The sequence below is a fragment of the Halichoerus grypus genome, chromosome 11 (assembly GCF_964656455.1).
Source record: "Halichoerus grypus chromosome 11, mHalGry1.hap1.1, whole genome shotgun sequence".
Lineage (NCBI taxonomy): Eukaryota > Metazoa > Chordata > Mammalia > Carnivora > Phocidae > Halichoerus > Halichoerus grypus.
Genome location: NC_135722.1, coordinates 7,476,231 through 7,489,145, shown reverse-complemented (window position 1 = coordinate 7,489,145; position 12,915 = coordinate 7,476,231). Strand labels below are relative to the sequence as shown.

General features: G+C 57.1%; 2 long non-coding RNA genes across 4 annotated transcripts; one reads left to right on the top strand and one right to left on the bottom strand.

Moving 5' to 3' along the window:
- The first annotated feature begins 99 nt into the window (after positions 1-99).
- Positions 100-7,963, top strand: LOC144379405 (uncharacterized). 2 transcript variants are annotated; one of them, XR_013442285.1, is made up of 3 exons: positions 100-631; positions 987-1,112; positions 7,098-7,963. It is a non-coding gene; the product is annotated as an uncharacterized LOC144379405 (long non-coding RNA). The 2 variants fall into 2 exon arrangements; XR_013442284.1 differs by lacking the exon at positions 100-631 and having other exon boundaries at positions 818-1,112.
- On the bottom strand, positions 1,507-12,046 carry LOC144379406 (uncharacterized). 2 transcript variants are annotated; one of them, XR_013442286.1, is made up of 5 exons: positions 11,847-12,046; positions 11,274-11,521; positions 7,152-7,655; positions 2,473-2,544; positions 1,507-1,955 (listed from the first exon to the last, which is right to left on the bottom strand). It is a non-coding gene; the product is annotated as an uncharacterized LOC144379406 (long non-coding RNA). The 2 variants fall into 2 exon arrangements; XR_013442287.1 differs by lacking the exon at positions 11,274-11,521.
- Between the last annotated feature and the right edge of the window lie 869 nt (positions 12,047-12,915).

Below are 12,915 nucleotides of genomic sequence, written 5' to 3'. Positions count from 1 at the left end.
CTCGCCGTGCGGCCTTTATAGGGCCGGGCCCCGCGTTCGGGCGCGCGCGTGCGCGCGCCGCCGCCGCCGCTACCGCGCCGGGCCGCGGGGAGAAGGGCAGGGGGGGAAGGAGCCCCACCCGCGAACTCCGCGCCACGTCCTCCCCTCCCCTGCCTCCCATTGGCCGATTCCAAATATCGCGAGCGCCGCTCGCCCTGCTCCCCGCCCCCGGCCCGGGTGCCGTGACAACCGCACCTGTTTTCGCCCCTCCCTTGGCGGGGCAGCTCGCGCAAGTGCTGCGGTTGGGAAGGCGGAAAGCGCGGGTCGGGCGCGAAGAGGTCCCGGAGCCTACGTGCCTTCCAACATCCGCGAGACGCCCAGTTAGACACCCGGCTCCCCGGCCGCGCGCCCCACCCGCAGCTCCCCCACGAACGGTCCTCCCTCCCCCGCTGGCTCGGAATTCCCCGGAAGTATCGGCGGACCCCCGGGGCGGCGGGGGGGGCCCCGCGCCTCCCGTCCGAGCTGCCCTTCCTTGCCGCCTCCTCGCCCCTGCTTTCCTGATACTACTTCCTACCCCTCTTCGTTATCTGCTTTGGGAGAGGGCGAGACAGAGTAGAGGAGGCTGAGGGAGTAGAACATCCGAGGCCGGCTGGTGACTGGGGAAAGAAGAATGGGGAGGGAGGGAGAGGTCCCTGGGGAAAATCTGACCAGCAGCAAGAGGCCTGAGCCCCCCGCAGGCCGGTGGGGCTGGGGATTGGAAGGGGGACACAGCAGTGGAGGACACATAGGACATAGGACATGTGGGGGAGAAGAGATGGCCTCTGAAGAGGCTGCATCTGTGGGTGGGAGGGGGTAGGGGTACACAGGAAGGCCTGGACGCTTGAGTTTTGAGGAAGTGAAATCGGAAATTCCCTATGTCTGGGGGAGGGGAAATGTGGGGCAACAATGAAATCTTGTGGGAACTTAGGGGAAATTAAAATACCCAAATACTTCTGCTTTCCTCTCAGGGACACCACAAGTTACCGTCTTTTACTCTGACCTGTGGGCCCCCCCTTACCAGTTCCTGGCTGTTCCATTACACTCATTCCCCGGCCATCATTCCTGGCCACACATCGGCCCCCTTGGCTGTCCAGGTTGGTGAGAATCTTCAGTGGGTGATGTCAGAGCTTTGGGGGACTGTGATTGTTAGGTAACCAGTGTCAGGACACCAAAGTGTAGGAGGAGGGGGTGGGGGTGTGGTGGCGCAGTGGTGGGGTGGGGGGAGACTCCTAGGTAGATCTAAAATGCACCATGTCCAACTTTCTGGCTTCTGGGAGATGTGGGATGGAGGCAGGAACTCTCAAACCTGAGAATGAGCCAAGTTCTTAGGGGAGCTGGGTCAAGTGGGAGCCAGAGAGGGCAAAAGGGGAGGTTTTGCTTGCCCGCCCCTTGTAGGATCAGGCCTCAGGGCCTTCTGAAGAAAAAAGATGTTCAATCAATTGCCTTCCCCTCCCCCCTTTGTCTCCCTAACCATTGGAGAGCCCTGTCTGCACTCTTAAGCCTCTGGCTTACTGCTTTTATTTGGGATTTCATTAGCATTCTTTTCATCAATACCAGTAAACCAGAAGCCACAAGACTCTTTTCTTGGTAGACTCCTCAAAAGGCCATATTGAGAACTCCTGGGCAGGGCTGTGCCCAGAGGCTGCCTGCTGGCTGGTGACGGGAGCCTTGGGTGGGCCCAGTCCAGACTTCCTGGGCCAGCCTTAGAAGCCAAAGGACTTGCCTCCTCCATGGCACTTTGAGGGGTCCACCCCGGAGATGCAGTTTCTGGGCTGTTCCAGGGAAGGGCTTGGGGCTGAGGCTCCTGAAAGAGGTGGTTGTTCAATGGCCTGAATGAGGCTTCAGGAAGCCCCCTCTCGGCAGAGTTCACATTGACCCGCCGTGGTCTTCACATCTCCCCAGAGTCCTCTGTGCTGGGAATAGCTAGCCCAATAAAACTGAAAACAACAAAATGTTCCTGGGTTATTTATACATGAAACTCCAGCCCCTGTTTGTTCTATATGGCCGCTTGACTTTCTCCAAGGAGCGCAAAGGACTGAAAGAAGGCATCTCTCCCCCTCAATGAGGCTCAAGAGGGCAGAAATTAGTTTCCCCATTTCACAGAGTTGGCACTCGGGTCTTGGGAAGCTTCCTGAGCTAGTAATTCCCAGACTGTGAAAATGTCCTAATTCTCTTTTTGTTGTTGGAGCCGGCGAGATTCTATTCGATGGGAGTTTTGTAAATCATGAGTGAAGCATTTCACTTTTGGTTTCTCTATTTCACTTTCTGTCTGTCTTTGCCCAGGGCCCTGGCAAAAGACTAAGGAAGAGTTCAAATATTTTCCTTTCTCGTGGAAATGAGGCCCGGCCCCCACTCCCAGGGTTTCCTTCTTTCAAATTCAGAAACACACCCCTGCACAACCGGGCCTCGTTCTCTAGGTCTCCACGGAGACTGCTCTCAGCAGAAAAGACCTACCTGCTTTTCCTCGAGGTGATCTGCTCAGTCCCATAATGGCCTGGTCTACAAAAGGGTCTATGTACAAGGCCCCTAAAAACAAAAAGAGAGAGAGAAAAGAAAAACAGACTTTTGTCCAAATATGGCAGAAGAGTTAGGCTGGAAAAAACCAAAACCACATGGGTTTGTCCCTGGGATGAGGAGTGGTTCGTTCTTCCTACTGAGAAAGTCTGTAGACCCAGCTTTTCTTGCAGTCAGGAGGAATAGATTTGGCCAACAGGCGAGTTTTGTCAAACCAAGGTAAAGAAAGGGGGAGGTCTGTTCCTGTGCAGTCCGGGGTCTCCAGCGCCGGCTGCAAGGGCATTCTCTGCACCCCGTGAAGCCTCTCTCCCGAAGGGGTACGGCAGTGCATGAGGCCATGGGGCTAGGGTCCTGGTGACAGTTGCTGTGTTCTAGGGGCCTCTGAAGGTGTCCCGCCGCAGGGATAGGCCCAGCTTGGAGGTGACAGGGTGTCAGGGCTGCTCGGGATCTCTGCTTTCAAATCACAAATGAGAAGAGCCCAAGGCCCAGGGATGGTGAGTGCCTTGCCTGGAGTCACTCAGGCTGAAGAAGAAGCTGGGCCTTTGGAATCTTAACATTGCCCTCTCCACGCTCAAGTCTTGAATTGGCAAGGTCAAGGTCAAGCCGGTGGCCACGCAGAGGGAGAGGGTTTCCAGAACCTCCTTTCCAGGTGCAGGCTGGGGTGAACTCTGCCCGTAAGCTCTGCAGCCTGGGGGCCCAGCCTGCGTATGGACAGGGCGCTGTGTATACAGAACCCAGTAGTGCTCTGCAGAGCTGAGCCACAGAAGCCTCTGAGCACCTGGGCTAGACACTCCACCCACTGCTGGGCTTCCCAGCACCCCACCTCGCAGGGGCCGCCGAGGCAGGAGCTGCCGCTGAGCACAGGATGCAGTGTTTATGCTAAACTCCCCGGGAGAGCTCAGGCACCACCCCCGGGCTGCCCTCCAGGCTTTGCTGTGGACACATCCGGTTGGGGGACTCCATGGGAGGTTGTTTATTATTTGGCACATGAGAATTCTGCCTTCTACAGTGATAGTATCAGGGGTCCTTTGGCAGGGTCTTGGGGTCTCCTTACTCTGTGCTGATAGAAATGGAGGGTACAGGAGGAGAAATGGCAGGAAGATGCCGAGGTCAGCAGGGGCCACGGAGGATGCGAGGAGGCCGTGGGCCGGTTAAGAGGCTGCCAGGGCTCGTGGCAAAGTCAGAGACAAGACGAGATTTGGGAGGGTCGGTCTCAGCAGTCTGAGGGTGCACCTGAGGGGCTCAGATGTTGCTGCCTGAGCGACCACAGGTGTAGCCCTACCTGTGTGAGTGCAGGCCACTGCCCTCCTTGCGTCCCCTTCACGCACGCTTTTCTGCTCCAGCTCACTCTCCCTCACCGTAGCCTCGAGCCCCTGTTTCCCCATGGCGGGGGTGGAGGGGGGGCTACCCTGAGCCTCTGCATGGACCTCACAGGCTGGGGGCCGGGGAGCAATTCTGTGCCCAACAGGGTGTCACACGTGTCTACCAGGGCACAAGCCCAGCTCCCTTGGCCTCTGGCCCAGCCCCTCACACCCACACCTCCGTGGGGGTCAGAAATTGTGCCCAAGGCCACCCTCCAGGCACGTCTGCTGACCTACATCTCCCTCCTCCTTCCCCCACATCGGTCTCCATGAAAGTCCCACTGAACTGTGTGGTCCATGAAGCTGCCCCAGGTGACCTGCTCTGCCAAGAGGCAGTCTCTCACTTCCCTTTTGGCCCAGCTGGAACATTTCTCTGACCTGCGTCTTCTTCATCCTGCCCTAAGTACAGGCAATGAAAATGGGTCATCTGAAAAGGGACTGGGAGCTGGGAAGATGAGAGGGCCCAGTCCTGCCCAAGCTCCATGCTTGCTCTCAGAAATAGTGTGTTGGGACTCGTCCAAGGGCAGGGGTGCAGCAAGACCCTTCCCAGAGCTGGCGTCGAGCCTCCATTTCCTGCTCAGCTAGCCTGGCCTCTGGCCCCTTGGTTCCAAGCCCTCGCCCTGAAACACCCCATCACCCTTTGCTAATCATGGTAGGCAGAATTCCAAGCTGTACCCGGGGTTTCCCACTCTGGTGTACACAGATGCTGTAGGACCTGGGATTGTGACTAGGATGGGTTTACTCTGTGATAGGTCATGTTCAGTGGCACAGTTGACTTTATTTTGTTTATTTATTTATTCACTTAAAAGATTTTATTTATTCGAGAGAGAGAGAGCATGCGTGTGTGCACGAGAAGGGGGGAGGGGGAGAGGGAGAAGTAGGCTCCCCGCTGAGCGGGAGCCCAACGCCAGCTTGATCCCAGGACCCTGAGATCATGACCCGAGCGGAAGGCAGACCTCAACTGACTGAGCCACCCAGGTGCCCCCACAGTTGACTTTTAGATACAAGATACTCCCAGTGGCCTGACCTAATCACAGGAGCTCTTGGAAAGCAGAGTTTTCTCCAGCTGGTGGCAGAGGAAGGAAGTCAGAGATTCAAAGCTCAAGAAGGATTCAATGTACCAGTGTTGGCTTGAAGATGGAGGGTGGCCTCGTGGAAGGAATGTAGTGGCCTCTAGGAGCCCAGAGCTGACAACAAGGAAGCTGAGGTCTCTGGGACCAGCTGGAAGGAAAGCACCTACCTCTAGGGGTAAATGAGTTAACGTACAGAGTGCATAGAACAACAACGTCAGCTAACTTGAGTGATTACAGGAAATGTCTACAGGGCTATGCTTGCTTCATAGGAGCTGGGGCAATTCTTGTTGACTTTTCTATATTGCCCAAATTTGATATCATGGACATATTTGACTTCCTTAACTGGGGGGGAGGGGGGAAGCTGAGGGATAAAACAACTGGCCTGTACTCTTCAAAAATGTTGAGATCTTGAAAAACAAAGCAAAACTGAGGACAGTTCCAGACTAAAAAAGGCTGAAGAGACCTGGCGACCACATGTGGGGTCTGATCTCCGTTTATTGGGACAGGTGGTGACATTTGAAAGGGGATGGCAGGGGCACCTGGGTAGCCCAGTGGGTTAAGCGTCCGACTCTTGATTTCTGCAGCTCAGGTCATGATCTCAGGGTCATGGGATGGAGCCCCAGGTCGGGCTCTACACTCGGCACAGAGTCGGCTTAGGATTTTCTCTCTCCCTCTCTCTCTGCCCCTCCCCCTGCTTGTGCTCTCTCTCTCAAATAAAAAAATAAAATCTTAAAAAAACAACAAAAAAAAGAAAGTGGATGGTATGTTCGATCACATCACAGTATTGCTTCACTGTGGCCAGACCTAAATTTGGTAACTGTATCGTGGTTGTGTAAGAGATGTCATATTTTTTTTGGGGGGGGGAATACATGTTGAAATATTTAAGAGTGAAGAGTCATAACCTATGTAACCTTCTCTCAAATGGTTGAGAGGAAATTTGGGAGGTGTGAGAGAGAAAGAGAAAGCAAATGTTGCAAAATGTTACTACTATTGGTGAATCCAGGTGAAGGGTAGATGGGTGTTCATTATACTTTTCTTGCAACTTTTTTGTTTTGTCAAAAACAAAAACAGGCCTGTAACTAGGTGCTCCTCCTTCAGGCCCTATGGGGCCTGGGCCAGTGTTACATTTGCTGCCCCATGCCCGACCCAGCAGTGCCAAAGTCCATTTATAGTAGAATGGAGAAACCAACTGTTTTCTATTCATACAGTGGAATGCCGCACAGCCGTGAATGAAGTGAACAAACTATGGCCCCAGCGACCTCCTGGGGACAGCTGGACCCAGCAGCAGGGTTCCACTTGGATAATAAATACATACCACCACCAACAAAGACAAGCAAAATGAACATATATTGTTTTAGGCTGTGTACTCGGGTGGGGAACCGCAGGGAAGGGCAATGAAGTGATGATCATAAAGGGCAGCATTGTGTTTACCTGGGGAGGGGGTCACCTAGAAGGACACTTCTAGGTGTGGGGGGGTCTGAAGCACAGAGATTTTCTTTTCTTTTTCTTTTAAGATTTATTTATTTATTTGAGAGAGAGAGAGAGAGAGAGAGAGAGAGAGAGAGAGCGTGGGGGGAGGGGCAGAGAATTTTAAGCAGACTCCCTGGTGAGCGAGGACCACCCCCCCCCACGCCTTGATCCCTGGACCCTGAGATTCTGACCTGAGCCGAAATCAAGAGTCTGAAGCTTAACCGACTGCGCCACCCAGGCGCCCCCAGAGATTTTCTTTTTTGAGTGGTACTTATACAGGGACTTACTTTATAATTATACAAACGTACACTATACATTTATGTTTTATACACAAATAGCAGCTGTTAAAAGTCCCAGCAAGGAACCCCCCACTTTGTGCCAGGTGCGCCCTGACTGCCTGGGACCCGCCACTGTGTTAAGGACACTGACTGACCCTTGTGAGGGACTGGAGGGGGCCTGGCGCCCGCCTCCCCCCTCGGAAGGGCTGGGGAGGAGGACGGGGAGGACTAGGCCCACCCAGCTTGGGAGGGACGCGGCCCAGTGCACCCCCTGGTGGTAGCTTCAGGGAGTGAGGCTTGTAGAAGAGCAAGTTCCCCACCGCCCCCAACCCCATGCCTCCTTCTTTCAGCGCCTTTTCCCCTGTTATTCCCTCCTCCTCCAGTGCTCACCACCTATTCCTGGGAGTCACCTCAGCAAAAGCTGGACTCGGACTCACCTCTCAGGGAGACTTCCCCAGCCAAAGCCGCTGTACTCTGACCTTTCCTTCCCCCATCGGCCTTTCTTTGCGGTCGGAACAGACTTTGCATATCCTCTCTGGGCACCTGGTCAGCATCCTGTCGTTTCGCAAATGTGTGGTGAAGCTGATGGCCGCCATTCACTGAGGGCCTCCCACCTGCCAGCGCGGCTGACCGTCCAGCTTCGGACGCCTGCCTCCCCCCAGGCATCCACGCATCGGGCAGTCCTGCAGCTTGCAGTTATGAAGATGCTACTCTGTGCCAGTCTGAGGCTACAGGAAACCAAAAGTCAGTGGCTGGTGCTGCCCGGGGTTCACAAGCTGGGCGGGAAATAGCTAGGCATTGGTGGTGGCTGTCATGGGGACTCTAAGAGAGCTCACAGAACATCCTGGGAGCCAGCGAATGGGACAGCGAGCAACAGGCATCCTGGAGGGCTCAGGAGGAAGCGGGAGCAGGATCCAGGCGAGGCAAGATGGGCACAGGGCCTGTCGGGAAACGGCCACAGGTCAGTGAAGAGAGAGGAGCCAGTCCGAGGCAGCCGGATCTGCCTTGCTCAGGAGTCGGGACAGGACCTGCTGGAGCTCGCGGAGGCTCCGTGGAGGCTGATGGAGGTGGACACCCAAGGCAGGGGCGGCTGCCTGCCACCACCTTCCACCCTAAGCCAGTACTCTGGGCCTGCGGCCTGACAGCCCCGAGAGGGTCAGAGTTCAGCTCCTTGCCATTCGGCCAGTGTATCTTGAACACCTACTATGCTGGGGTGGGGGGGAGACGGGGCAGGCAGGAGGACTTTGCCCTCAAGGAGCCTCAGACCAGCACCAGGATAAGATAAGTGCACAGAGGGGCGCCTGGGTGGCTCAGTCAGTTAAGCGTCTGCCTTCGGCTCAGGTCATGATCCCGGGGTCCTGGGATCGAGTCCCACGTTGGGCTCCCTGCTCTGTGAGTCTGCTTCTCCCTCTGCCCCTCCCCCCACTCATTCTCTCAATCTCTCTCAAATAAATAAAATCTTAAAAAAAAAAAAGATGGGCGCCTGGGTGGCTCAGTTGGTTAAGCGTCTGCCTTTGGCTCAGGTCATGATCCCGGAGTCCTGGGATCAAGTCCCGCATTGGGCTCCCTGCTCCACGGGGAGCCTGCTTCTCCCCCTGACCCTCTCCCCTCTCATGCTGTTTCTCTCTCTCTCTCTCTCAAATAAATAAATAAAATCTTAAAAAAAAAATACACAGAGCTGTCAACCCTGCAGGAATAAGATGAGGGGGTGGTGGGAGAGGCCCACAGAGCCCAAGGTGCGGTGGGGGGGGCAGCTCCTGCAGTCATGGGAGGGACCTCTGAGCAGGGCCTCAGTAGAGATGGGGGCCCAGAGAGCCGGAGCAGATAGGGCAGTGTGAGCAAAGCCACACTGGGAAAAGTGAAAGTGTCATAAGGGCCAGAGTGGGTGGCTGGATGCTTGTCAGTGGCATAGTCCATGGAGAGAGAAGGTTTGACTACTCTGTGACTTTATTATTATTACTATTATTTTAAAGATTCTATTTATTTCACAGAGAGAGAGACAGCGAGAGCAGGAACACAAGCAGGGGGAGAGGGAGAAGCAGGCTTCCCGCTGAGCAGGGAGCCCGATGTGGGGCTCAATCCCAGGACCCTGGGACCATGACACGAGCCCAAGGCGGATGCTTAACCAACTGAGCCACCCAGGCGCCCCTACTCCGTGACTTTAGCAAGATGTGCACCCTCTATGAGTCCGTGTCTTCATCTCCGGAACAGGCTCATGACGGTGGCTTTGCAAGGTCGTCGAGGTGACCCCAGGGGACTGACGTGAGCAAGTGCTCAGCACACAGAGAGGGCACAAGAACTGGCTCCTATTATTATGCAATTTGAACTTTATTCTTAGGTCTATGTTTCTAGTTTTGGAAAGTTTATCTTTTAGCAGCAGAAGCCTTTTTATTCAAATGAGAATGTCTCCAGAACTGCATCGTATCGAAGCCGAAGCCGGGCAGGAGTGAGGCCGTGTGGGAAGCTGGCTCAGGGGCTGGGTCTGCAGTCCTGCCCGCTAGGGTGCCCAGCTGGTGGCGGGGCCGGGGGAGCCTGGGGGTGGGGAACCCGAGAGAGAGAGAGAGAGAGAGAGAGAAAGAGAGAGAGAGAGAGAGAGGAGGGAGGGGGCGAGTGGAGGGAGGCCGCTCTGGGTCCTTGTCCTGGGGGGAGTTCTGACACAGACTGGGGCCCAGGGCCCTTGGCCCCTCTTGACCACACGGGACATTGGTGGTGCTTCCTTGGGGTGCAAGACAAAGGCTTAGGATCTGTTCAGACATTTATCGAGCACGCACCTGGGCCTGGCCTGGGCTGGGAGCTGAGCTCCCAGGTGGTGGGGAAGATGGAAACACTGAGGGAGTTCAGTCCTCTGGGGAAGCACAGGGTGCTGGGGGCGCCCAGGTGGGCAGTTGGGATCAAGTGGGCTTCAGGAAGGCTTCCTGGAGGCAGCAAATGCTTGGGCAGAGCTGGGAACAGTTAATGAGGGTGAACCTGGTCAAAAAAAAAAAAAAGCTGGAAGGGTGTTCCAGGCAGAGGGAACAGCATGGATAAGGCACAGAGGCTTGCCACAAACAGTCCATATGTAGGTGGGGCCCTAAAGCAGTGTGGGCTCACAGGAGGGGAAATGGAAAGGTAGGCATGAGACAGGAGGGAGTTGGGCCTGAGTGCTGCACTGGGGTAGCAAGTCTTCATCGCCCTCTGGGTCCCCGAAGCCCCATCCCTTCCCCCGCAGGTCCTGGCGGCCGGCATTGAGGCGAACATACCTGTGACCTATGGAATTGGCAGCCAGAGGGGAGAAGAGAGCACTGGCTGTCAATTCATAGGTCAGAGCCCTGTGCACTCGGTCTCAGCAGCCTGCTGACGGCCCACCGGCCTTGGCCATGCTGGGCCTGGGAGCGTGGCCATGGAGGTCCCTGCTGGTCTGCTCCTCCGTGGGTACTGGCCCCCATCCCCGATAACAGCAGCCCCACTGGAACCAGTGGGCACTTCCACATGGAGTTGCTGTTACAGGGGGTGAAAACCGGCTGGAGGCCTGGGCCCTGCCTGCCTGGTAGCTGCCCTTGGGCAGAAGTCTGGGGAGGACCTCAGGCCCACCCATCGGGTCCATGGTCTTTTTATCGAGGCTCCTTATCATCTGGGGCCCACACCTAGAGTCCCCGCGCCAGCCCCCCTTCTCTGGGTGAAGTCCAGGCTCAGCCCCAGCTCTGCTCATAAAGCCGGGAGTGGCTCCGATTTACAGCTCCCGGGCAGCCTTTGCCCACTCTGCCATCCCCACGCCCTCTGTCCCCAAGTTCCTTGTTTCCTCCTTTCTTTCCCAACCAGAGCTGGGCCTCAGTTCCAGGTTGGGCCACAGTGGCCTCCACCCTCTGCCCTTTGCCCACCCTTCCTGCCACAGCCACAGGGCAGAGGGACAGTGAGGGACAGCTGGGCATCTGTCAGTCTCCAGGGCCCAGATTCCTGGGGATGGCCCCAGATGAGAAGCAGGAGGCAAGACTCAGAGGGGCGGGGGGTGCAGCGGGGAGACAGAAAGTAGGAGAGTGAGGCAGAGAGGCCAAGAGAGAAGCAGATGTGGAACAGGAGGGAACTGGAAAGGAACAGAGCAAATAGGGACAGAGAAAGGCGAGGGGGGAGGCAGGGGGAGAACAGGGAACTTGAAAAGATGCTGATACACAAACCTGCTGGCCTCATGCTAAGAACAGGGCTGTCAGCAACCACCATCTGGAAGAACACTTAGCACCTCAGTGGCCTGAGAGCCAGCAGGGGTCTGGGAGCTGGGTGACCTTGAGCACGTGGCTTAACCCCTCTGAGTGGTGGCTGGTTCCTCACGTGCAAATCAGGGCCTGTGAGGCCTGTCCTGCCCTCTGGCCTTGACTGGTGGGAAGCCACCTTCCCTTCAAGCTTTGGTTCCATCCCCGCTGTGGGGAGTGGAAGGGGCTGCTTGCTGTGGTCCCTGAGCGGGCCCAGGACCCCCAGAGGAGCAGACTTTTCTCTTGCAAAGTGTGTTTGCACCCACCCTCCCATTCTCCAGACCGGATCTGGACCAAGAGGTTTCAGTGACAGGTTCCAATACCAATCCTACCCACCTAGGGGACATTTTGGAGAACCCAAAACTTCTGGAGGGGAGAGGGGACCTGGGACTCTGAGCCTTGAGAGTGGACTTGGGCAGTGGAAATGCCCAGAGAGGCAAAGGAGGCTGCCCAAGGTCACAAAGCAGGGCCTTGAGGTCTGTCCTGTCTGACAACTTCTCTGAAGTGGCCTCCTTCCTCTTGGGATGCAGTCAAGGTGGGATGGGAGGTCCCTGGGCAGGAGTCCTTTCCCCAGGAGGACAGGCCTGTGAATGAAGACACCATAGCAGGTGACACCTCCCACCCGCCAAAGCCCAGAAGGCCCTCCCGAAGATGCCCAGGCAAGGCCGAGCGCCAGGCTTGGCGGAGGCAGTGGGGGTGGCCGCCCAAGCAGGAGTCCCGGCCCTCTCATCTCACAGGTGGAAATGGGAGCCCAAGATTGGAAGGGACTTGCGTGGCTCACCCAGCGGCTGCCTAGGCCCTTTCCTTTCTTCCTCAGAAGGGCTGGGGCCCCTGCAGCAGGTGGCTGGGCTCAGGACAGCCCTGGGGCCCAAGGGCTGTGGGGGTCTGACTGCCCGGGCAGGCTCTTACCTGGGTGCCTGGCTGGCCCTCGGGGCACAAGGAGGAAGTAGGGGCGCCCTGGGCCCAGTGCCTTTTGAGCCGTTGGCCCAGCCCCTGGCGGTGGTTAATGATTATCCTGCTGCCTGTCAATAGGGATCACAAGTGTGGTTCGAAGGGCATGGAACCCTGGACTGTGCCCAGGCAGGGTGGGGCACTTCTAGGAAGCATCAGGCTGGGCCCCCCTCCGTCCCCTCCGGTGGCATCAGACCCCAGCCACCCACACCCTGTCTTCTTCCCCTCCCCCTCCCCCTCTGCTTGGCTGACTGCCCCAGGTGACCATGGGCGGCCAGGACCCCCGGGATCCACCTGGACAAAACTGCTCTGTTCATTTGGTGCCCAGACACAAAGGGGACAGCAAGGACACAGAAGGGACCGGGGGGATCTTTGCTCACCCGAGAGGTCTGTAGATGACCCTAGCAAGTGAGGGTTCTCTAAGTCTGGGCCTCTTAACCTGAGCCTCAGTTTCCCCAGAGGCCCACTGCCCACCTGCCTCAGCGCAGTGCTACTGGGGAGCGAGGCGGGTGGGGCATGATCAGATGAGCCCCTCTCGCTCTGAAGAAACAAGGTGTGTGTGGGGGGGGTTGTAATGGGCATTTTCCCTACCCCATGTCAGGAGCCCTGCTAGCCAGTGCCGCCCCCAGCGCCCCTCCCCGCCTAGTGCCCTGGAGCTGGGACCCCAGGGCAGAGGCTCCGATCACCCGACAAGCCTTCTGCCAGGGATGGCAGGAGCAGCCTCCAGGGGGCGCAGCCCTCCAGGAATGGTCCCTGGGTAGGGATCACCAGGAGGGGCCCGAAGCTCAGAGACCAAGGGTGCAGCCTCAGACCACACGGTCAGGGTCTGAACCTTCTTGGGGCACCCCACAGCCTGACCCTTTGCTCCGGCTCAGTGTCCTCCTAGCTGTCCCCTCACCCCTGGCCCTAGGTAAGGCTGGATCCTGGGCTCTTGCAGGGCTAGAGCGGAGAAACATGGTCGGGGGGAGGTGGGCTCCGGGCCCCTTGGGCCTCTTCGCTCAGCCCCTGCCGCACAGAAGTGGGGCTG